Source organism: Heterodontus francisci, chromosome 4 (assembly GCF_036365525.1).
Source record: "Heterodontus francisci isolate sHetFra1 chromosome 4, sHetFra1.hap1, whole genome shotgun sequence".
NCBI lineage: Eukaryota > Metazoa > Chordata > Chondrichthyes > Heterodontiformes > Heterodontidae > Heterodontus > Heterodontus francisci.
The window spans coordinates 89058471-89080764 of NC_090374.1; the positions used below are offsets into that span (position 1 = coordinate 89058471).

At 50.4% G+C, this 22294-nt stretch overlaps 1 protein-coding gene across 1 annotated transcript in view; it reads right to left on the bottom strand.

The window, feature by feature from the left end:
* The window catches only part of epb41l4a (erythrocyte membrane protein band 4.1 like 4A), a 402316-nt gene extending 388447 nt beyond the window's left edge, over window positions 1-13869 (bottom strand). The window contains exon 1 of the mRNA XM_068029826.1: window positions 13692-13869. The gene's annotated coding sequence lies outside the window, so the exon portion shown is untranslated. The remainder of the gene's footprint in view (window positions 1-13691) is intronic.
* Between the last annotated feature and the right edge of the window lie 8425 nt (window positions 13870-22294).

Genomic DNA, 22294 nt, shown 5'->3' on the forward strand with positions numbered 1-22294 from the left:
TCCGTCTGTGCTGGGTTACACAGCTCCTCTCTCTCTCTCTCTCTGTGCTGGGTTACACAGCTCCTCTCTCTCTCTCTCTCTGTGCTGGGTTACACAGCTCCTCACTCTTTCTCTCTCTCTCTACTGGGTTACACAGCTTTTCTCTCTGTACTGGGTTACACAGCTTTTCTCTCTGTACTGGGTTACACAGCTTTTCTCTCTGTACTGGGTTACACAGATCCTCTCATTCTCTCTCTCTCTCTTTGCTGGGTTACACAGCTCCTCTCTCCCTCTCTCTCTGTGCTGGGTTACACAGCTCCTCTCTCTCTCTCTGTCTGTGCTTGGTTACACAGCTTCTCTCTCTGTCTGTGCTGGGTTACACAGCTCCTCTCTTTCTCTCTGTGTGCTGGGTTACACAGCTCCTCTCTCTCTCTCTCTCTCTCCGTCTGTGCTGGGTTACACAGCTCCTCTCTCTCTCTCTGTGCTGGGTTGCACAGCTCCTCTCTCTCTCTCTCTCTGTGCTGGGTTACACAGCTCCTCACTCTTTCTCTCTCTCTCTCTGTACTGGGTTACACAGCTTTTCTCTCTGTACTGGGTTACACAGCTTTTCTCTCTGTACTGGGTTACACAGATCCTCTCTCTCTCTCTCTCTCTTTGCTGGGTTACACAGCTCCTCTCTCCCTCTCTCTCTGTGCTGGGTTACACAGCTCCTCTCTCTCTCTCTGTCTGTGCTTGGTTACACAGCTTCTCTCTCTGTCTGTGCTGGGTTACACAGCTCCTCTCTTTCTCTCTGTGTGCTGGGTTACACAGCTCCTCTCTCTCTCTCCGGCTGTGCTGGGTTACACAGCTCCTCTCTCTCTCTCTGTGCTGGGTTACACAGCTCCTCTCTCTCTCTCTCTCTCTCTGTGCTGGGTTACACAGCTCCTCACTCTTTCTCTCTCTCTCTCTGTACTGGGTTACACAGCTTTTCTCTCTGTACTGGGTTACACAGCTTTTCTCTCTGTACTGGGTTACACAGCTTTTCTCTCTGTACTGGGTTACACAGATCCTCTCTCTCTCTCTCTCTCTCTCTCTCTGTGCTGGGTTCCACAGCTCTCTCTCTCTCTCTCTGTGCTGGGTTACACAGCTCCACTCTCTCTCTCTGTGCTGGGTTACACAGCTCCTCTCTCTCTCTCTCTCTCTGTGCTGGGTTACACAGCTCCTCTCTCTCTCTCTGTGCTGGGTTACACAGCTCCTCTCTCTCTCTCTCTCTCTGTGCTGGGTTACACAGCTCCTCTCTCTCTCTGTGCTGGGTTACACAGCTCCTCTCTCTCTCTGTGCTGGGTTACACAGCTCCTCTCTCTCTCTGTGCTGGGTTACACAGCTCCTCTCTCTCTCTGTGCTGGGTTACACAGCTCCTCTCTCTCTCTGTGCTGGGTTACACAGCTCCTCTCTCTCTCTGTGCTGGGTTACACAGCTCCTCTCTCTCTCTGTGCTGGGTTACACAGCTCCTCTCTCTCTCTGTGCTGGGTTACACAGCTCCTCTCTCTCTCTGTGCTGGGTTACACAGCTCCTCTCTCTCTCTGTGCTGGGTTACACAGCTCCTCTCTCTCTGTGCTGGGTTACACAGCTCCTCTCTCTCTCTCTGTGCTGGGTTACACAGCTCCTCTCTCTCTCTCTGTGCTGGGTTACACAGCTCCTCTCTCTCTCTCTGTGCTGGGTTACACAGCTCCTCTCTCTCTCTCTCTCTGTGCTGGGTTACACAGCTCCTCTCTCTCTCTCTCTCTCTGTGCTGGGTTGCACAGCTCCTCTCTCTCTCTCTCTCTCTGTGCTGGGTTGCACAGCTCCTCTCTCTCTCTCTGTGCTGGGTTACACAGCTCCTCTCTCTCTCTCTCTCTCTCTCTCTGTGCTGGGTTACACAACTCCTCTCTTTCTCTCTCTGTGCTGGGTTACACAGCTCCTCTCTCTCTCTCTGTGCTGGGTTACACAGCTCCTCTCTTTCTCTCTCTCTCTCTGTGCTGGCTCACACAGCTCCTCTCTCTCTCTGCTGGGTTACACAGCTCCTCTCTTTCTCTCTCTGTGCTGGGTTGCACAGCTCCTCTCTCTCTGTCTGCTGGGTTACACAGCTCCTCTCTCTTTCTCTCTGTGCTGGGTTACACAGCTCCTCTCTCTCTCTGCTGGGTTACACAGCTCCTCTATTTCTCTCTCTGTGCTGGGTTACACAGCTCTCTCTCTCTCTCTCTCTCTCTTTGCTGGGTTACACAGCTCCTCTCTCCCTGTGCTGGGTTACACAGCTCCTCTCTCTCTCTCTGTCTGTGCTTGGTTACACAGCTTCTCTCTCTCTCTGTGCTGGGTTACACAGCTTCTCTCTCTGTCTGTGCTGGGTTACACAGCTTCTCTCTCTGTCTGTGCTGGGTTACACAGCTCCTCTCTTTCTCTCTGTGTGCTGGGTTACACAGCTCCTCTCTCTCTCTCTCTCCGTCTGTGCTGGGTTACACAGCTCCTCTCTCTCTCTCTGTGCTGGGTTACACAGCTCCTCTCTCTCTCTCTCTCTGTGCTGGGTTACACAGCTCCTCACTCTTTCTCTCTCTCTCTCTCTGTACTGGGTTACACAGCTTTTCTCTCTGTACTGGGTTACACAGCTTTTCTCTCTGTACTGGGTTACACAGATCCTCTCTCTCTCTCTCTGCTGGGTTACACAGCTCCTCTCTCCCTCTCTCTCTGTGCTGGGTTACACAGCTCCTCTCTCTCTCTCTGTCTGTCTGTGCTTGGTTACACAGCTTCTCTCTCTGTCTGTGCTGGGTTACACAGCTCCTCTCTTTCTCTCTGTGTGCTGGGTTACACAGCTCCTCTCTCTCTCTCTCTCCGTCTGTGCTGGGTTACACAGCTCCTCTCTCTCTCTCTGTGCTGGGTTACACAGCTCCTCACTCTTTCTCTCTCTCTCTCTGTACTGGGTTACACAGCTTTTCTCTCTGTACTGGGTTACACAGCTTTTCTCTCTGTACTGGGTTACACAGCTTTTCTCTCTGTACTGGGTTACACAGATCCTCTCTCTCTCTCTCTCTCTTTGCTGGGTTACACAGCTCCTCTCTCCCTCTCTCTCTGTGCTGGGTTACACAGCTCCTCTCTCTCTCTGTCTGTGCTTGGTTACACAGCTTCTCTCTCTGTTTGTGCTGGGTTACACAGCTCCTCTCTTTCTCTCTGTGTGCTGGGTTACACAGCTCCTCTCTCTCTCTCCGTCTGTGCTGGGTTACACAGCTCCTCTCTCTCTCTCTGTGCTGGGTTACACAGCTCCTCTCTCTCTCTCTCTCTCTCTGTGCTGGGTTACACAGCTCCTCACTCTTTCTCTCTCTCTGTCTCTCTGTACTGGGTTACACAGCTTTTCTCTCTGTACTGGGTTACACAGCTTTTCTCTCTGTACTGGGTTACACAGCTTTTCTCTCTGTACTGGGTTACACAGATCCTCTCTCTCTCTCTCTCTCTGTGCTGGGTTCCACAGCTCCTCTCTCTCTCTCTCTGTGCTGGGTTACACAGCTCCTCTCTCTCTCTCTGTGCTGGGTTACACAGCTCCTCTCTCTCTCTCTCTCTCTGTGCTGGGTTACACAGCTCCTCTCTCTCTCTCTCTCTCTGTGCTGGGTGACACAGCTCCTCTCTCTCTGTGCTGGGTTACACAGCTCCTCTCTCTCTCTCTGTGCTGGGTTACACAGCTCCTCTCTCTCTCTCTCTGCTGGGTTACACAGCTCCTCTCTCTCTCTCTCTGCTGGGTTACACAGCTCCTCTCTCTCTCTCTGTGCTGGGTTACACAGCTCCTCTCTCTCTCTCTGTGCTGGGTTACACAGCTCCTCTCTCTCTCTCTCTGTGCTGGGTTACACAGCTCCTCTCTCTCTCTCTCTGTGCTGGGTTACACAGCTCCTCTCTCTCTCTCTCTGTGCTGGGTTACACAGCTCCTCTCTCTCTCTCTCTGTGCTGGGTTGCACAGCTCCTCTCTCTCTCTGTGCTGGGTTGCACAGCTCCTCTCTCTCTCTGTGCTGGGTTGCACAGCTCCTCTCTCTCTCTCTCTCTGTGCTGGGTTGCACAGCTCCTCTCTCTCTCTGTGCTGGGTTACACAGCTCCTCTCTCTCTCTGTGCTGGGTTACACAGCTCCTCTCTCTCTCTGTGCTGGGTTACACAGCTCCTCTCTCTCTCTCTCTCTCTCTCTCTCTCTCTCTCTCTGTGCTGGGTTACACAACTCCTCTCTTTCTCTCTCTGTGCTGGGTTACACAGCTCCTCTCTCTCTCTCTGTGCTGGGTTACACAGCTCCTCTCTCTCTCTCTGTGCTGGGTTACACAGCTCCTCTCTTTCTCTCTCTCTCTCTGTGCTGGGTTACACAGCTCCTCTCTTTCTCTCTCTGCGCTGGGTTACACAGCTCCTCTCTCTCTCTCTCTGTGCTGGGTTACACAGCTCCTCTCTTTCTCTCTCTGCGCTGGGTTACACAGCTCCTCTCTCTCTGCGCTGGGTTACACAGCTCCTCTCTCTCTGTGCTGGGTTACACAGCTTCTCTCTTTCTCTCTCTGTGCTGAGTTACACAGCTCCTCTCTCTCTCTCTCTCTCTCTCTCTGCTGGGTTACACAGCTCCTCTCTCTCTCTCTCTCCGTCTGTGCTGGGTTACACAGCTCCTCTCTCTCTCTCTGTGCTGGGTTACACAGCTCCTCTCTCTCTCTCTCTCTGTGCTGGGTTACACAGCTCCTCACTCTTTCTCTCTCTCTCTCTGTACTGGGTTACACAGCTTTTCTCTCTGTACTGGGTTACACAGATCCTCTCTCTCTCTCTCTCTCTTTGCTGGGTTACACAGCTCCTCTCTCCCTCTGTGCTGGGTTACACAGCTCCTCTCTCTCTCTCTGTCTGTGCTTGGTTACACAGCTTCTCTCTCTGTCTGTGCTGGGTTACACAGCTCCTCTCTTTCTCTCTGTGTGCTGGGTTACACAGCTCCTCTCTCTCTCTCCGGCTGTGCTGGGTTACACAGCTCCTCTCTCTCTCTCTGTGTGCTGGGTTACACAGCTCCTCTCTCTCTCTCTCTCCGTCTGTGCTGGGTTACACAGCTCCTCTCTCTCTCTCTGTGCTGGGTTACACAGCTCCTCACTCTTTCTCTCTCTCTCTCTGTACTGGGTTACACAGCTTTTCTCTCTGTACTGGGTTACACAGCTTTTCTCTCTGTACTGGGTTACACAGCTTTTCTCTCTGTACTGGGTTACACAGATCCTCTCTCTCTCTCTCTCTCTTTGCTGGGTTACACAGCTCCTCTCTCCCTCTCTCTCTGTGCTGGGTTACACAGCTCCTCTCTCTCTCTGTCTGTGCTTGGTTACACAGCTTCTCTCTCTGTCTGTGCTGGGTTACACAGCTCCTCTCTTTCTCTCTGTGTGCTGGGTTACACAGCTCCTCTCTCTCTCTCTGTGCTGGGTTACACAGCTCCTCTCTCTCTCTCTCTCTCTCTGTGCTGGGTTACACAGCTCCTCACTCTTTCTCTCTCTCTCTCTCTCTGTACTGGGTTACACAGCTTTTCTCTCTGTACTGGGTTACACAGCTTTTCTCTCTGTACTGGGTTACACAGCTTTTCTCTCTGTACTGGGTTCCACAGCTCCTCTCTCTCTCTCTCTGTGCTGGGTTACACAGCTCCTCTCTCTCTCTCTGTGCTGGGTTACACAGCTCCTCTCTCTCTCTCTCTCTCTGTGCTGGGTTACACAGCTCCTCTCTCTCTCTCTCTCTGTGCTGGGTGACACAGCTCCTCTCTCTCTGTGCTGGGTTACACAGCTCCTCTCTCTCTCTCTGTGCTGGGTTACACAGCTCCTCTCTCTCTCTCTGTGCTGGGTTACACAGCTCCTCTCTCTCTCTCTGTGCTGGGTTACACAGCTCCTCTCTCTCTCTCTCTGTGCTGGGTTGCACAGCTCCTCTCTCTCTCTCTCTGTGCTGGGTTGCACAGCTCCTCTCTCTCTCTCTCTGTGCTGGGTTGCACAGCTCCTCTCTCTCTCTGTGCTGGGTTGCACAGCTCCTCTCTCTCTCTGTGCTGGGTTGCACAGCTCCTCTCTCTCTCTCTCTCTGTGCTGGGTTGCACAGCTCCTCTCTCTCTCTGTGCTGGGTTACACAGCTCCTCTCTCTCTCTCTCTCTCTCTCTCTCTCTCTCTGTGCTGGGTTACACAACTCCTCTCTTTCTCTCTCTGTGCTGGGTTACACAGCTCCTCTCTCTCTCTCTGTGCTGGGTTACACAGCTCCTCCCTTTCTCTCTCTCTCTCTGTGCTGGGTTACACAGCTCCTCTCTTTCTCTCTCTGCGCTGGGTTACACAGCTCCTCTCTCTCTCTCTCTCTCTGTGCTGGGTTACACAGCTCCTCTCTTTCTCTCTCTGCGCTGGGTTACACAGCTCCTCTCTCTCTGCGCTGGGTTACACAGCTCCTCTCTCTCTGCGCTGGGTTACACAGCTTCTCTCTTTCTCTCTCTGTGCTGAGTTACACAGCTCCTCTCTCTCTCTCTCTCTCTCTCTCTGCTGGGTTACACAGCTCCTCTCTCTCTCTCTCTCTCTCCGTCTGTGCTGGGTTACACAGCTCCTCTCTCTCTCTCTGTGCTGGGTTACACAGCTCCTCTCTCTCTCTCTCTCTGTGCTGGGTTACACAGCTCCTCACTCTTTCTCTCTCTCTCTCTGTACTGGGTTACACAGCTTTTCTCTCTGTCTTGGGTTACACAGATCCTCTCTCTCTCTCTCTCTCTTTGCTGGGTTACACAGCTCCTCTCTCCCTCTCTCTCTGTGCTGGGTTACACAGCTCCTCTCTCTCTCTCTGTCTGTGCTTGGTTACACAGCTTCTCTCTCTGTCTGTGCTGGGTTACACAGCTCCTCTCTCTCTCTCCGGCTGTGCTGGGTTACACAGCTCCTCTCTCTCTCTCTGTGCTGGGTTACACAGCTCCTCTCTCTCTCTCTCTCTCTGTGCTGGGTTACACAGCTCCTCACTCTTTCTCTCTCTCTCTCTGTACTGGGTTACACAGCTTTTCTCTCTGTACTGGGTTACACAGCTTTTCTCTCTGTACTGGGTTACACAGCTTTTCTCTCTGTACTGGGTTACACAGATCCTCTCTCTCTCTCTCTCTCTCTCTCTCTCTCTCTGTGCTGGGTTCCACAGCTCTCTCTCTCTCTCTCTGTGCTGGGTTACACAGCTCCACTCTCTCTCTCTGTGCTGGGTTACACAGCTCCTCTCTCTCTCTCTCTCTCTGTGCTGGGTTACACAGCTCCTCTCTCTCTCTCTGTGCTGGGTTACACAGCTCCTCTCTCTCTCTCTGTGCTGGGTTACACAGCTCCTCTCTCTCTCTCTCTCTGTGCTGGGTTACACAGCTCCTCTCTCTCTGTGCTGGGTTACACAGCTCCTCTCTCTCTCTCTGTGCTGGGTTACACAGCTCCTCTCTCTCTCTCTGTGCTGGGTTACACAGCTCCTCTCTCTCTCTCTGTGCTGGGTTACACAGCTCCTCTCTCTCTCTCTCTGTGCTGGGTTGCACAGCTCCTCTCTCTCTCTCTCTGTGCTGGGTTGCACAGCTCCTCTCTCTCTCTCTGTGCTGGGTTACACAGCTCCTCTCTCTCTCTCTCTCTCTCTGTGCTGGGTTACACAACTCCTCTCTTTCTCTCTCTGTGCTGGGTTACACAGCTCCTCTCTCTCTCTCTGTGCTGGGTTACACAGCTCCTCTCTTTCTCTCTCTCTCTCTGTGCTGGCTTACACAGCTCCTCTCTCTCTCTGCTGGGTTACACAGCTCCTCTCTTTCTCTCTCTGTGCTGGGTTGCACAGCTCCTCTCTCTCTCTCTGCTGGGTTACACAGCTCCTCTCTCTTTCTCTCTGTGCTGGGTTACACAGCTCCTCTCTCTCTCTGCTGGGTTACACAGCTCCTCTATTTCTCTCTCTGTGCTGGGTTACACAGCTCTCTCTCTCTCTCTCTCTCTTTGCTGGGTTACACAGCTCCTCTCTCCCTCTCTCTCTGTGCTGGGTTACACAGCTCCTCTCTCTCTCTCTGTCTGTGCTTGGTTACACAGCTTCTCTCTCTGTCTGTGCTGGGTTACACAGCTTCTCTCTCTGTCTGTGCTGGGTTACACAGCTTCTCTCTCTGTCTGTGCTGGGTTACACAGCTCCTCTCTTTCTCTCTGTGTGCTGGGTTACACAGCTCCTCTCTCTCTCTCTCTCCGTCTGTGCTGGGTTACACAGCTCCTCTCTCTCTCTCTGTGCTGGGTTACACAGCTCCTCTCTCTCTCTCTCTCTCTGTGCTGGGTTACACAGCTCCTCACTCTTTCTCTCTCTCTCTCTCTGTACTGGGTTACACAGCTTTTCTCTCTGTACTGGGTTACACAGCTTTTCTCTCTGTACTGGGTTACACAGATCCTCTCTCTCTCTCTCTCTCTCTTTGCTGGGTTACACAGCTCCTCTCTCCCTCTCTCTCTGTGCTTGGTTACACAGCTCCTCTCTCTGTCTGTGCTGGGTTACACAGCTCCTCTCTTTCTCTCTGTGTGCTGGGTTACACAGCTCCTCTCTCTCTCTCTCTCCGTCTGTGCTGGGTTACACAGCTCCTCTCTCTCTCTCTGTGCTGGGTTACACAGCTCCTCACTCTTTCTCTCTCTCTCTCTGTACTGGGTTACACAGCTTTTCTCTCTGTACTGGGTTACACAGATCCTCTCTCTCTCTCTCTCTCTCTCTCTCTTTGCTGGGTTACACAGCTCCTCTCTCCCTCTCTCTCTGTGCTGGGTTACACAGCTCCTCTCTCTCTCTCTGTCTGTGCTTGGTTACACAGCTTCTCTCTCTGTCTGTGCTGGGTTACACAGCTCCTCTCTTTCTCTCTGTGTGCTGGGTTACACAGCTCCTCTCTCTCTCTCCGGCTGTGCTGGGTTACACAGCTCCTCTCTCTCTCTCTGTGCTGGGTTACACAGCTCCTCTCTCTCTCTCTCTCTCTGTGCTGGGTTACACAGCTCCTCACTCTTTCTCTCTCTCTCTCTGTACTGGGTTACACAGCTTTTCTCTCTGTACTGGGTTACACAGCTTTTCTCTCTGTACTGGGTTACACAGCTTTTCTCTCTGTACTGGGTTACACAGCTTTTCTCTCTGTACTGGGTTACACAGATCCTCTCTCTCTCTCTCTCTCTCTCTCTGTGCTGGGTTCCACAGCTCTCTCTCTCTCTCTCTGTGCTGGGTTACACAGCTCCACTCTCTCTCTCTGTGCTGGGTTACACAGCTCCTCTCTCTCTCTCTCTCTCTGTGCTGGGTTACACAGCTCCTCTCTCTCTCTCTGTGCTGGGTTACACAGCTCCTCTCTCTCTCTCTCTCTCTCTGTGCTGGGTTACACAGCTCCTCTCTCTCTCTCTCTCTGTGCTGGGTTACACAGCTCCTCTCTCTCTGTGCTGGGTTACACAGCTCCTCTCTCTCTCTCTGTGCTGGGTTACACAGCTCCTCTCTCTCTCTCTGTGCTGGGTTACACAGCTCCTCTCTCTCTCTCTGTGCTGGGTTACACAGCTCCTCTCTCTCTCTCTCTGTGCTGGGTTACACAGCTCCTCTCTCTCTCTCTCTGTGCTGGGTTACACAGCTCCTCTCTCTCTCTCTCTCTGTGCTGGGTTGCACAGCTCCTCTCTCTCTCTCTCTGTGCTGGGTTGCACAGCTCCTCTCTCTCTCTCTCTGTGCTGGGTTGCACAGCTCCTCTCTCTCTCTCTCTGTGCTGGGTTACACAGCTCCTCTCTCTCTCTCTCTCTCTCTCTGTGCTGGGTTACACAACTCCTCTCTTTCTCTCTCTGTGCTGGGTTACACAGCTCCTCTCTCTCTCTCTGTGCTGGGTTACACAGCTCCTCTCTTTCTCTCTCTCTCTCTGTGCTGGCTTACACAGCTCCTCTCTCTCTCTGCTGGGTTACACAGCTCCTCTCTTTCTCTCTCTGTGCTGGGTTGCACAGCTCCTCTCTCTCTCTCTGCTGGGTTACACAGCTCCTCTCTCTTTCTCTCTGTGCTGGGTTACACAGCTCCTCTCTCTCTCTGCTGGGTTACACAGCTCCTCTATTTCTCTCTCTGTGCTGGGTTACACAGCTCTCTCTCTCTCTCTCTCTCTCTTTGCTGGGTTACACAGCTCCTCTCTCCCTCTCTCTCTGTGCTGGGTTACACAGCTCCTCTCTCTCTCTCTGTCTGTGCTTGGTTACACAGCTTCTCTCTCTGTCTGTGCTGGGTTACACAGCTTCTCTCTCTGTCTGTGCTGGGTTACACAGCTTCTCTCTCTGTCTGTGCTGGGTTACACAGCTCCTCTCTTTCTCTCTGTGTGCTGGGTTACACAGCTCCTCTCTCTCTCTCTCTCCGTCTGTGCTGGGTTACACAGCTCCTCTCTCTCTCTCTGTGCTGGGTTACACAGCTCCTCTCTCTCTCTCTCTCTGTGCTGGGTTACACAGCTCCTCACTCTTTCTCTCTCTCTCTCTCTGTACTGGGTTACACAGCTTTTCTCTCTGTACTGGGTTACACAGCTTTTCTCTCTGTACTGGGTTACACAGATCCTCTCTCTCTCTCTCTCTTTGCTGGGTTACACAGCTCCTCTCTCCCTCTCTCTCTGTGCTTGGTTACACAGCTCCTCTCTCTGTCTGTGCTGGGTTACACAGCTCCTCTCTTTCTCTCTGTGTGCTGGGTTACACAGCTCCTCTCTCTCTCTCTCTCCGTCTGTGCTGGGTTACACAGCTCCTCTCTCTCTCTCTGTGCTGGGTTACACAGCTCCTCTCTCTCTCTCTCTCTGTGCTGGGTTACACGGCTCCTCACTCTTTCTCTCTCTCTCTCTGTACTGGGTTACACAGCTTTTCTCTCTGTACTGGGTTACACAGCTTTTCTCTCTGTACTGGGTTACACAGCTTTTCTCTCTGTACTGGGTTACACAGATCCTCTCTCTCTCTCTCTCTCTCTTTGCTGGGTTACACAGCTCCTCTCTCCCTCTCTCTCTGTGCTGGGTTACACAGCTCCTCTCTCTCTCTCTGTCTGTGCTTGGTTTCACAGCTTCTCTCTCTGTCTGTGCTGGGTTACACAGCTCCTCTCTTTCTCTCTGTGTGCTGGGTTACACAGCTCCTCTCTCTCTCTCCGTCTGTGCTGGGTTACACAGCTCCTCTCTCTCTCTCTGTGCTGGGTTACACAGCTCCTCTCTCTCTCTCTCTCTCTCTGTGCTGGGTTACACAGCTCCTCACTCTTTCTCTCTCTCTCTCTCTCTCTGTACTGGGTTACACAGCTTTTCTCTCTGTACTGGGTTACACAGCTTTTCTCTCTGTACTGGGTTACACAGCTTTTCTCTCTGTACTGGGTTACACAGATCCTCTCTCTCTCTCTCTCTCTGTGCTGGGTTCCACAGCTCCTCTCTCTCTCTCTCTGTGCTGGGTTACACAGCTCCTCTCTCTCTCTCTGTGCTGGGTTACACAGCTCCTCTCTCTCTCTCTGTCTCTGTGCTGGGTTACACAGCTCCTCTCTCTCTCTCTGTGCTGGGTTACACAGCTCCTCTCTCTCTCTCTGTGCTGGGTTACACAGCTCCTCTCTCTCTCTCTGTGCTGGGTTACACAGCTCCTCTCTCTCTCTCTGTGCTGGGTTACACAGCTCCTCTCTCTCTCTCTGTGCTGGGTTACACAGCTCCTCTCTCTCTCTCTCTGTGCTGGGTTACACAGCTCCTCTCTCTCTCTCTCTGTGCTGGGTTACACAGCTCCTCTCTCTCTCTCTCTGTGCTGGGTTACACAGCTCCTCTCTCTCTCTCTCTCTGTGCTGGGTTACACAGCTCCTCTCTCTCTCTCTCTGTGCTGGGTTACACAGCTCCTCTCTCTCTCTCTCTGTGCTGGGTTACACAGCTCCTCTCTCTCTCTCTCTGTGCTGGGTTACACAGCTCCTCTCTCTCTCTCTGTGCTGGGTTACACAGCTCCTCTCTCTCTCTCTCTCTGTGCTGGGTTACACAGCTCCTCTCTCTCTCTCTGTGCTGGGTTACACAGCTCCTCTCTCTCTCTCTCTCTCTGTGCTGGGTTACACAGCTCCTCTCTCTCTCTCTCTCTCTGTGCTGGGTTACACAGCTCCTCTCTCTCTCTCTCTGTGCTGGGTTACACAGCTCCTCTCTCTCTCTCTCTCTGTGCTGGGTTACACAGCTCCTCTCTCTCTCTCTGTGCTGGGTTACACAGCTCCTCTCTCTCTCTCTCTGTGCTGGGTTACACAGCTCCTCTCTCTCTCTCTCTGTGCTGGGTTACACAGCTCCTCTCTCTCTCTCTCTGTGCTGGGTTACACAGCTCCTCTCTCTCTCTCTCTCTGTGCTGGGTTACACAGCTCCTCTCTCTCTCTCTCTCTGTGCTGGGTTACACAGCTCCTCTCTCTCTCTCTCTGTGCTGGGTTACACAGCTCCTCTCTCTCTCTCTCTGTGCTGGGTTGCACAGCTCCTCTCTCTCTCTCTCTGTGCTGGGTTGCACAGCTCCTCTCTCTCTCTGTGCTGGGTTACACAGCTCCTCTCTCTCTCTCTCTCTCTGTGCTGGGTTACACAACTCCTCTCTTTCTCTCTCTGTGCTGGGTTACACAGCTCCTCTCTCTCTCTCTCTGTGCTGGGTTACACAGCTCCTCTCTTTCTCTCTCTCTCTCTGTGCTGGGTTACACAGCTCCTCTCTCTCTCTCTCTCTCTCTGCGCTGGGTTACACAGCTCCTCTCTCTCTCTCTCTCTCTGTGTGCTGGGTTACACAGCTCCTCTCTTTCTCTCTCTGCGCTGGGTTACACAGCTCCTCTCTCTCTGCGCTGGGTTACACAGCTTCTCTCTTTCTCTCTCTGTGCTGAGTTACACAGCTCCTCTCTCTCTCTCTCTCTCTCTGTACTGGGTTACACAGCTCTTCTCTCTTTCTCTCTGTACTGGGTTACACAGCTCCTCTCTCTCTCTCGCTCTCTGTGCTGGGTTGCACAGCTCCTCTCTCTCTCTCTCTCTGTGTTGGGTTACACAGCTCCTCTCTTTCTCTTTCTGCGCTGGGTTACACAGCTTCTCTCTCTCTCTCGCTCTCTGTGCTGGGTTACACAGCTCCTCTCTCTCTCTCTGTGTTGGGTTACACAGCTCCTCTCTTTCTCTTTCTGCGCTGGGTTACACAGCTCCTCTCTCTCTGTGCTGGGTTACACAGCTTCTCTCTCTCTCTCTCTCTCTGTGCTGGGTTACACAGCTCCTCTCTCTCTGTGCTGGGTTACATAGCTCCTCTCTCTCTGTGCTGGGTTACACAGCTCCTCTCTCTCTCTCTGTCTGTGCTTGGTTACACAGCTTCTCTCTCTGTCTGTGCTGGGTTACACAGCTCCTCTCTCTCTCTCTGTGCTGGGTTACACAGCTCCTCTCTCTCTCTCTCTCTCTCTGTGCTGGGTTACACAGCTCCTCACTCTTTCTCTCTCTCTCTCTCTCTGTACTGGGTTACACAGCTCCTCTCTCTCTCTCTGTGCTGGGTTACACAGCTCCTCTCTTTCTCTCTCTGTGCTGGGTTACACAGCTCCTCTCTCTCTCTCTGTGCTGGGTTACACAGCTCCTCTCTTTCTCTCTCTGTGCTGGGTTACACAGCTCCTCTCTCTCTCTCTCTCTCTGTGTTGGGTTACACAGCTTCTCTCTCTCTCTCTCTCTGTGCTGGGTTACACAGCTCCTCTCTCTCTGTGCTGGGTTACACAGCTCCTCTCTCTCTGTGCTGGGTTACACAGCTCCTCTCTTTCTCTTTCTGCGCTGGGTTACACAACTCCTCTCTCTTTCTCACCTTTCACATGTTCCCAAGCGAGCGATCACTCTATTTCTTCCCTTTCTGTGAACGGTCACGCTTCCCCGAGCTCGTTTTATCTTGTCTCACTCCCTCCTCCTGCCGCCGTGCTGCCTCTCCTCAGCTGGCTCGCTTCGCAGGGCTCCGGCTCCGGTAACCGAGGAGACGCCGCCGCACCTTCACCTTTCGCCGAGAAGGGGGCAGCTCAAGCGTGCGCGCTCCCGAACACCACCTTGCACCCTGGAACTTGTAGTCTTGGGTTACATGGAACGCTGATTGTCAGTTATCTCAATTATTTTTATTACATAAAAGGTATATGTAGCACAGGGGTTGGACCATTACATCTACAGATGTCACATTTTGTTCCAGATGCGGAAACAATCTTTCACAAGGGAATGGCGATCATTTAAGATTGGCTCATTCTGACCTCGAGCATGAAACTGTCAAACATTTCTTGCAGTCTTCACAGTTGCCTTACCAAGCAATAATTATATTCTGATTGATGTCAAGCGGTATTTTCTTAACATTTCGGCTTTGTGACCTTTTTGCCAGTCTTTAAAAAAGCAACAAAAATAGCTTCTGAACAGCTCTAAATCAAGTCTCATTATAAGCCATTGCCGTATGGAAACAAGATATATGGGCTTTATAACTTAACCTGACAACCAAATTTAAACCCATTCTTCCTTCTTTGTGTTGAAGAAAATTAAACATAAACGCATCAACATTTGAAGATCTAATTGTTGAAAACACAAAATTGGTGATGCATTTCCAGAGTGATCTGGGACATGCTGTCCCAAAATTTTTTATCTTTTACATTAAAAATTCAGTAATCTGGTTAATCTTACAATATTAATAGTAATTAATAGATTTTTAATCTAAAAAAGGAAAAACAAAGTGATATTTGAAATTTCAATCGACCAACCAAACCATCATTTTCCCAAAGGCACATCCAACCATCTGCACCAGTTCATCCAGCTACTATACCTGATCTAACTCCTTACTCTTTCACAAGAAGACTCTCGTCTTCTCCAACCCATCCAACCCAACCCAGTTCATACTGTCACTCATCAGTTTTCCCTCAATTCAACCAGTTGTCTTTTGTCCCCCCATTCAAGATGGCACTCTTTTCCTCCACATACCTTTTCAGTTGAAGCAACATTATCTCCACCTCCCAATTTATATTGACACTCTTCTCCTGTCCATCTTCAGTTAATGCTGGCACTCTCATTCCTCCTCCCCAAAAGCACTATTCCTAACTTACCCTTTTTTCTCTGCAAAGCAGCAATCCAAGATTGCTTTCCTTCAATCATGTATTTCCACTTTCCTACTCCCCTTCTTTTCCCCTTCCCACAGCACTATTTCTATCTGATTTCTGTTGATAGTAGAAGGGATTCCAGACACTGCTGAGAACTCCTGCTCTGCCGAGAATTCTAAATTACAGTATATAACAACTGGATTTGCAAAGGATAGATCATATCTGATGAACCAGATGGGATTTTTTTGAAGAGGTGACTAAAGTACTGGATGGGGAATGCCTATGGTGTTATTTTTATAGACTTCCAGAAGGCATTTGATATTGGAGTTCTTTGAAGAAGTAACATGTGCTGTGGATAAAGGGGAACTGATGGATGTACTGTACTTAGATTTCCATAAGGCATTTGATAAGGTGCCACATCAAAGGCTATTGCAGAAAATAAAACCTCATGGTGTAGAGGGTAACATTTTGGCATGGATAGAAGATTGGCTAGCTAACAGGAAACAGTAGGCATAAATGGGTCATTTTCTGGTTGGCAAGATGTAACGAGTGGAGGGATCAGTGCTGGGGCCTCAACATTTTACAATTTATATAAATGACTTGGATGAAGGAACCAAAGGTATGGTTGCTAAATTTGCTGATGACTCAAAGATAGGCAGGAAAGTAAGTTGTGAAGAGGACATAAGGAGGCTACAAAGGGATATAAATAGGTTAAGTGAGTGGGCGAAGATCAGGCAAATGGAGTATAATGTGGGAAAATGTGAAATTGTCCATTTTGGCAGGAAGAATTAAAAAAACGCATATTATCTGAATGGTGAGAGATTGCAGAGCTCAGAGATGCAGAGGGATCTGAGTGTCCTAATGCATGAATCACAAATGGTTAGTATGCAGGTACAGCAAGTAATTAGGAAAGTGAATAGAATATTATTGTTTATAGCGAGGGGAATTGAATACAAAAGTAGGGAGGTTTATGCTTCAGTTATACAGGGCATTGCTGAGACCACATCTGGAGTACTGTGTACAGTATTGGTCTCTTTATTTAAGGAAGGATGTAAATGCGTTGGAAGTAGTTCAGAGAAGATTTACTAGACTAATACCTGGAATGGGCTTATGAGGAAAGATTGGACAGGCTAGGCTTGTATCCGCTCTAGTTTAGAAGAGTAAGAGGCAACTTGATTGAAACATATAAGATCCTGAGGGGTCTTGACAGGGTGGATGTGGAAAGGATGTTTCTCCTTGTGGGACAATCAAAAACTTGCGGTCACTATTTAAAAATAAGGGATCACCCATTTAAGACAGAGATGAGGAGAACGTATTCTCTCGTGAGTCTTTGGAACTCCATTCCTCAAAAGGCAGTGGAAGCAGAGTCTTTGAATATTTTTAAGGCAGAGGCAGATAGATTCTTGATAAGCAAGGGGGTGAAAGGTTATTGGGGGTAGGTGGGAATGTGGAGTCGAGGTTACAATCAGATCAGCCATGATCTTGTTGAATGGTGGAGCAGGTTCAAGGGGTGAGTGGCCTACTCCAGCTCCTAATTAGTATGTTCATATGTAAAGTTCTTCATAAGAGACTGTTCATGAAAATTGAAGCTCACAGAATTGAAGGCAAATTATTAACCTGAATGGGAGATTGGCTGAGCAGCAGGAGAGAGAGAGTTGGGATAATAGGCAATTATTCTCATTGGTAGGATGTGACTGGTGGTGTCCTATGAGGATCTGTGTTGGTGTCTCAGTTATTCACTATTTGTTAAAGCCTTTGATGATGGGATAGATGCATGAAGTAGCTTTGCTGTTTGTTATCTAATATTGGTGTGATGATGTAAATGATGGTATCAATGGTGCTAATAGTGGTATCAGGGTGATTCAGGACAGCTAGTGCAGTTTTAAAAATATATGACACTTAAGCATCTGCAGCGCACTGTCGGCAATGCTGCATGCCTTTATTTAAACCACTGCAAAAAAAAAAAAAAAAAACCCTTAACAAATGTAATCACCTCTAAGTCTGCCAAATGATGCTTCACCTCCCGAAGGACGTGGATGAGCTTTCCGGACGTCGATGGTGGGCACTGAGGAAATGGCTTATTACCTGCACCAGATTCCACCCCCCCTCCCCCCCCCTTTACCCCCCTTCCACCCCCCCCACCCCCGTCCCCTTCCCTGCTCCACCCTCTCAGCTCACCCCCTCACAACCCCGTCCCAGCCCGCCCCCCCCCTCGCACCATCTTCACCCCGCACCCCCTTCCCCTGCACCCCCCCCACCCCCTCCCTCTACCCCTCCCCCTTGCATCCCCTCCTCCCACCGGCACCATCCTACACCTGTGTAGGGGCCCCAACAACCCCACTGCCTTGTGGGCGTCTCGGGAGAGACCAAGGCTAAGGGAGTAAACCCTAACAGAAAATCCGGAGCGGAACCCCGTAGGCGGTCATGTGTCACCTTTGGCATGTTTCCGGCAGTTCCTGCAGCCATACTGGTGCCAAACGTCGTGTCCTGCACTCCTTTGGACCCCACCAGAAAGGCCGAGAGGGGGGCTTTGACGACAGGGCAACTCTCAACCTCCATAAATTTGCCCAGGCATGCGCCATGGAGAGGTCACTCCATAGTTGCCTCACAGCGACTGAAACAACACGGAAGGCAGCAGTTACGGGTTATAAGTCCAGATAAATTGGCGTAGAAACTGGGCGCCACGGGTTGCCTTTGTCGGTGGGAGAGGTCATTGCACCTCACTGGACAGCTACCGCCCGCCTCAAACCGGGCAGCCCCCGGTCAATAAGGTTCTGTCCCGCCACAATCTGCCTGCTTCAATGGGTGCTTGGAGCTCAGGGTCATTGCCCGAAAGGTGGACTGATACACCGCACCAAACAACATGAAAAAAGGAAAGAAGGTACCAGCCCTTCGCTTTGCAAGCTGGAACGTCAGAACTATGTGTCCTGGCCTGTCGGAAGACCTTACACAAATCAACGATTCTCGGAAGACCGCCATCATTAACAACGAGCTCAGTAGACTCAATGTGGACATTGCAGCACTTCAGGAGACTCGCCTCCCCGCGAGTGGCTCTCTAGCAGAGCAAGACTACACCTTCTTCTGGCAGGGCAGGGATCCTGAAGAACCAAGACAGCATGGAGTGGGCTTCGCCATCAGAAACTCCTTGCTCAGCATGATAGAGCCTCCCTCAAATGGCTCGGAACGCATACTGTCCATCCGACTGCTCACCACCTCTGGTCCAGTACACCTACTCAGCATCTATGCTCCAACACTCTGTTCCGCACCTGAAGCTAAAGACCAGTTCTATGAACAACTCCATAACATCATTAGCAGCATCCCCAACACCGAACACCTATTCCTGCTGGGGGACTTTAATGCCAGGGTTGGGGCCGACCATGACTCATGGTCCTCCTGCCTTGGGCGCTATGGCGTTGGAAGGATGAATGAGAACGGGCAGAGACTGCTTGAGTTGTGTACCTATCATAACCTCTGCATCACCAACTCGTTCTTTCACACTAAACCCTGTCACCAGGTTTCATGGAGGCACCCAAGATCACGTCGTTGGCACCAGATAGACATCATTGTCACAAGGCGAGCCGCCTTAAACAGTGTTCAAATCACACGCAGCTTCCACAGTGCGGACTGCGACACCGACCACTCCCTGGTGTGCAGCAAGGTTAGACTCAGACCAAAGAAGTTGCATCATTCCAAGCAGAAGGGCCACCCGCGCATCAACACGAGCAGAATTTCTCACCCACAGCTGTTACAAAAATTTCTAAATTCACTTGTAACAGCCCTTCAAAACACTCCCACAGGGGATGCTGAGACCAAGTGGGCCCACATCAGAGACGCCATCTATGAGTCAGCTTTGACCACCTACGGCAAAAGTGCGAAGAGAAATGCAGACTGGTTTCAATCTCATAATGAAGAGTTGGAACCTGTCATAGCCGCTAAGCGCATTGCACTTTTGAACTACAAGAAAGCCCCCAGCGATTTAACATCCGCAGCACTTAAAGCAGCCAGAAGTACTGCACAAAGAACAGCTAGGCGTTGCGCAAACGACTACTGGCAACACCTATGCAGTCATATTCAGCTGGCCTCAGACACCGGAAACATCAGAGGAATGTATGATGGCATGAAGAGAGCTCTTGGGCCAACCATCAAGAAGATCACCCCCCTCAAATCTAAATCGGGGGACATAATCACTGACCAACGCAAACAGATGGACCGCTGGGTTGAGCACTACCTAGAACTGTACTCCAGGGAGAATGCTGTCACTGAGACTGCCCTCAATGCAGCCCAGCCTCTACCAGTCATGGATGAGCTGGACATACAGCCAACCAAATCGGAACTCAGTGATGCCATTGATTCCCTAGCCAGCGGAAAAGCCCCTGGGAAGGACAGCATTACCCCTGAAATAATCAAGAGTGCCAAGCCTGCTATACTCTCAGCACTACATGAACTGCTATGCCTGTGCTGGGACGAGGGAGCAGTACCCCAGGACATGCGCGATGCCAATATCATCACCCTCTATAAAAACAAAGGTGACCGCGGTGACTGCAACAACTACCGTGGAATCTCCCTGCTCAGCATAGTGGGGAAAGTCTTTGCTCGAGTCGCTCTGAACAGGCTCCAGAAGCTGGCCGAGCGCGTCTACCCTGAGGCACAGTGTGGCTTTCGTGCAGAGAGATCGACTATTGACATGCTGTTCTCCCTTCGTCAGATACAGGAGAAATGCCGTGAACAACAGATGCCCCTCTACATTGCTTTCATTGATCTCACCAAAGCCTTTGACCTCGTCAGCAGACGTGGTCTCTTCAGACTACTAGAAAAGATCGGATGTCCACCAAAGCTACTAAGTATCATCACCTCATTCCATGACAATATGAAAGGCACAATTCAACATGGTGGCTCCTCATCAGAGCCCTTTCCTATCCTGAGTGGTGTGAAACAGGGCTGTGTTCTCGCACCCACACTTTTTGGGATTTTCTTCTCCCTGCTGCTTTCACATGCTTTCAAATCCTCTGAAGAAGGAATTTTCCTCCACTTATATTAAAGATAAATTCAGAACACATTCAAGTTCCAGTTCATTTGGTGTAGGTACACCCACAGTGCTGTTAGGCAGGGAGTTCCAAGTTTTTGACCCAGTGACAGTGAAGGAATGACAATATAGTTAGGATAGTGTGCAGCTTGGAGGGAATCTTGCAGGTCGTGGTGTTCCGATGCATATGATGCTCTTGTTCTTCTCACAGGTAGTGGTCGCAGGTTTGGAAGGTACTGTCGAAGGAAGCTTGGCAAGTTGCTGCCGCGCAACTCGTAGATGTACATACTGCTGCCACTCTGCGTTGGTGGGGGAGGGAGTGAATGTTTAAGGTGGCGGATTGGGTGCTAATCAAGTGAAGTACCTTATCCTGGATGGTGTCAAGGTTCTTGAGTGTTGTTGGAGCTGCACCCATCCAGGCAAGTGGAGAGTATTCCATCACACTCCTGACTTGTGCCTTGTAGATGGTGGACAGGGGTTGTTGAGTCAGGAGGTGAGTTACTCGCCTCAGAATTCTCAGCCTCTGACCTGCTCTTGTAGCCACAATATTTATAAGGCTGGTCCAGTTAAATTTCTGGTCAATGGTAATACTGGGGATTCAGCCATGGTATTGCCATTGAATGTTAAGGGGAGGTGGTTAGATTCTCCCTTGTTTGAGATGGTCACTGCCTGGCACTTGTGTGGCGCAAATGTTATTTGCCACTTATTGGTGAAGCCTGAAAGTTTTCCAGTTTTTTTCTGCATGCGAGCACAGATTGCTTCAGTATCTAAGGAGTCGCGAATGGTGCTGAACATTGTGCAATCATCAATGAACATCCCCACTTCTGACCTTATAATGGAGGGAATGTCATTGATGAAGCAGCTGAAGACGGTTGAACCTAGGACACTACCCAGAGGAACTCCTGCAGTGATGTCCTGGACCTGAGATGATTGGCCTCCAACAACCCCAACCATCTTCCTTTGCATTAGGTATGACTCAACCCAGTGGTGAGTTTTCCCTCTGATTCCCATTGACTTCAATTTTGCTCGGGCAAAATGCTGCCTTAATATCAAGGGCAGTGACTCTAACCTCATCTCTGGAACTCAGCTCTTTTGTCCATGCTTGGATCAAGATTGTAATGAGTTCTGGAGCCGAGTGCCCCTGGCAGAACCCAAACTAAGCGTCGGTGAGCAAGTTATTGCTGAGTAAGTGCCGTTTGATAGCACTGTCAATGACACTATCCATCACTTTGGATGCTGATGATTGAGAGTAGACTGATGGGGCAGTAACTGGCCAGATTGGATTTGTCCTGGTTTTTTGGACAGGACATTAGTGGGCAATTTTCGACATTGTCGACTAGGTGCTAGTGTCATAGCTGCAGTGGAATAGCTTGGCTACGGGTGCAGCTAATTCTGGAGCACAAGTTGTCATATAAAGGTCTGAAGGGGATAATGTTTGCGACCATGAGTGTAACCCCTCCCACTGTAGTGATGATGATGATGTAATAGTCACATGGGTATTAGGTTTGGAAAAAGCTAGAAGCATCATGAGAGGTGCTTAATGAAAATGTAAATAGTTGTGTATATAAAATAAACGAGTTACTATTTAGCCATACAAAGACTCAGACATCTATAATCAATGCTCAGACTACGCTAACAACAATATACAACACAAGTCTTCAGTACTGCAGCCGGGATGCTGTCGGGGCTCATACCTTTTGTTGTTACTTAGTTACTTAGAGATACAGCACTGAAACAGGCCCTTCGGCCCAACGAGTCTGTGCCGACCAACAACCACCCATTTATACTAACCCTACAGTAATCCCATATTCCCTACCACCTACCTACCTACACTAGGGGCAATTTACAATGGCCAATTTACCTACCACCTGCAAGTCTTTGGCTGTGGGAGGAAACCGGAGCACCCGGCGAAAACCCACGCGGTCACAGGAAGAACTTGCAAACTCCGCACAGGCAGTACCCAGAATTGAACCCAAGTCCCTGGAGCTGTGAGGCTGCAGTGCTAACCGCTGCGCCACTGCGCCGCCCTAATCCAGTGCCTTCAGCCATTTCTTGATATCACGTGGAGTGAAATGAATTGGCTGAAGACTGGCATCTGTGAAGCTGGGGACCTCAGGACAAGGCTGAGATAGATCATCCACTCGGCACTTCTGGCTGACGATGGTGGCAAATGCTTCAGCCTTGTCTTTTGCACTGACATGCTGGGCTCCCCCATCAGTGAGGATGAGGATGTTTGTGCAACCTCCTCCTGTTAGTTGTTTATTTGTCCACCAACATTCATGACTGGATGTGGCAAGACTGCAGAGTTTGGATCTCATCCATTAG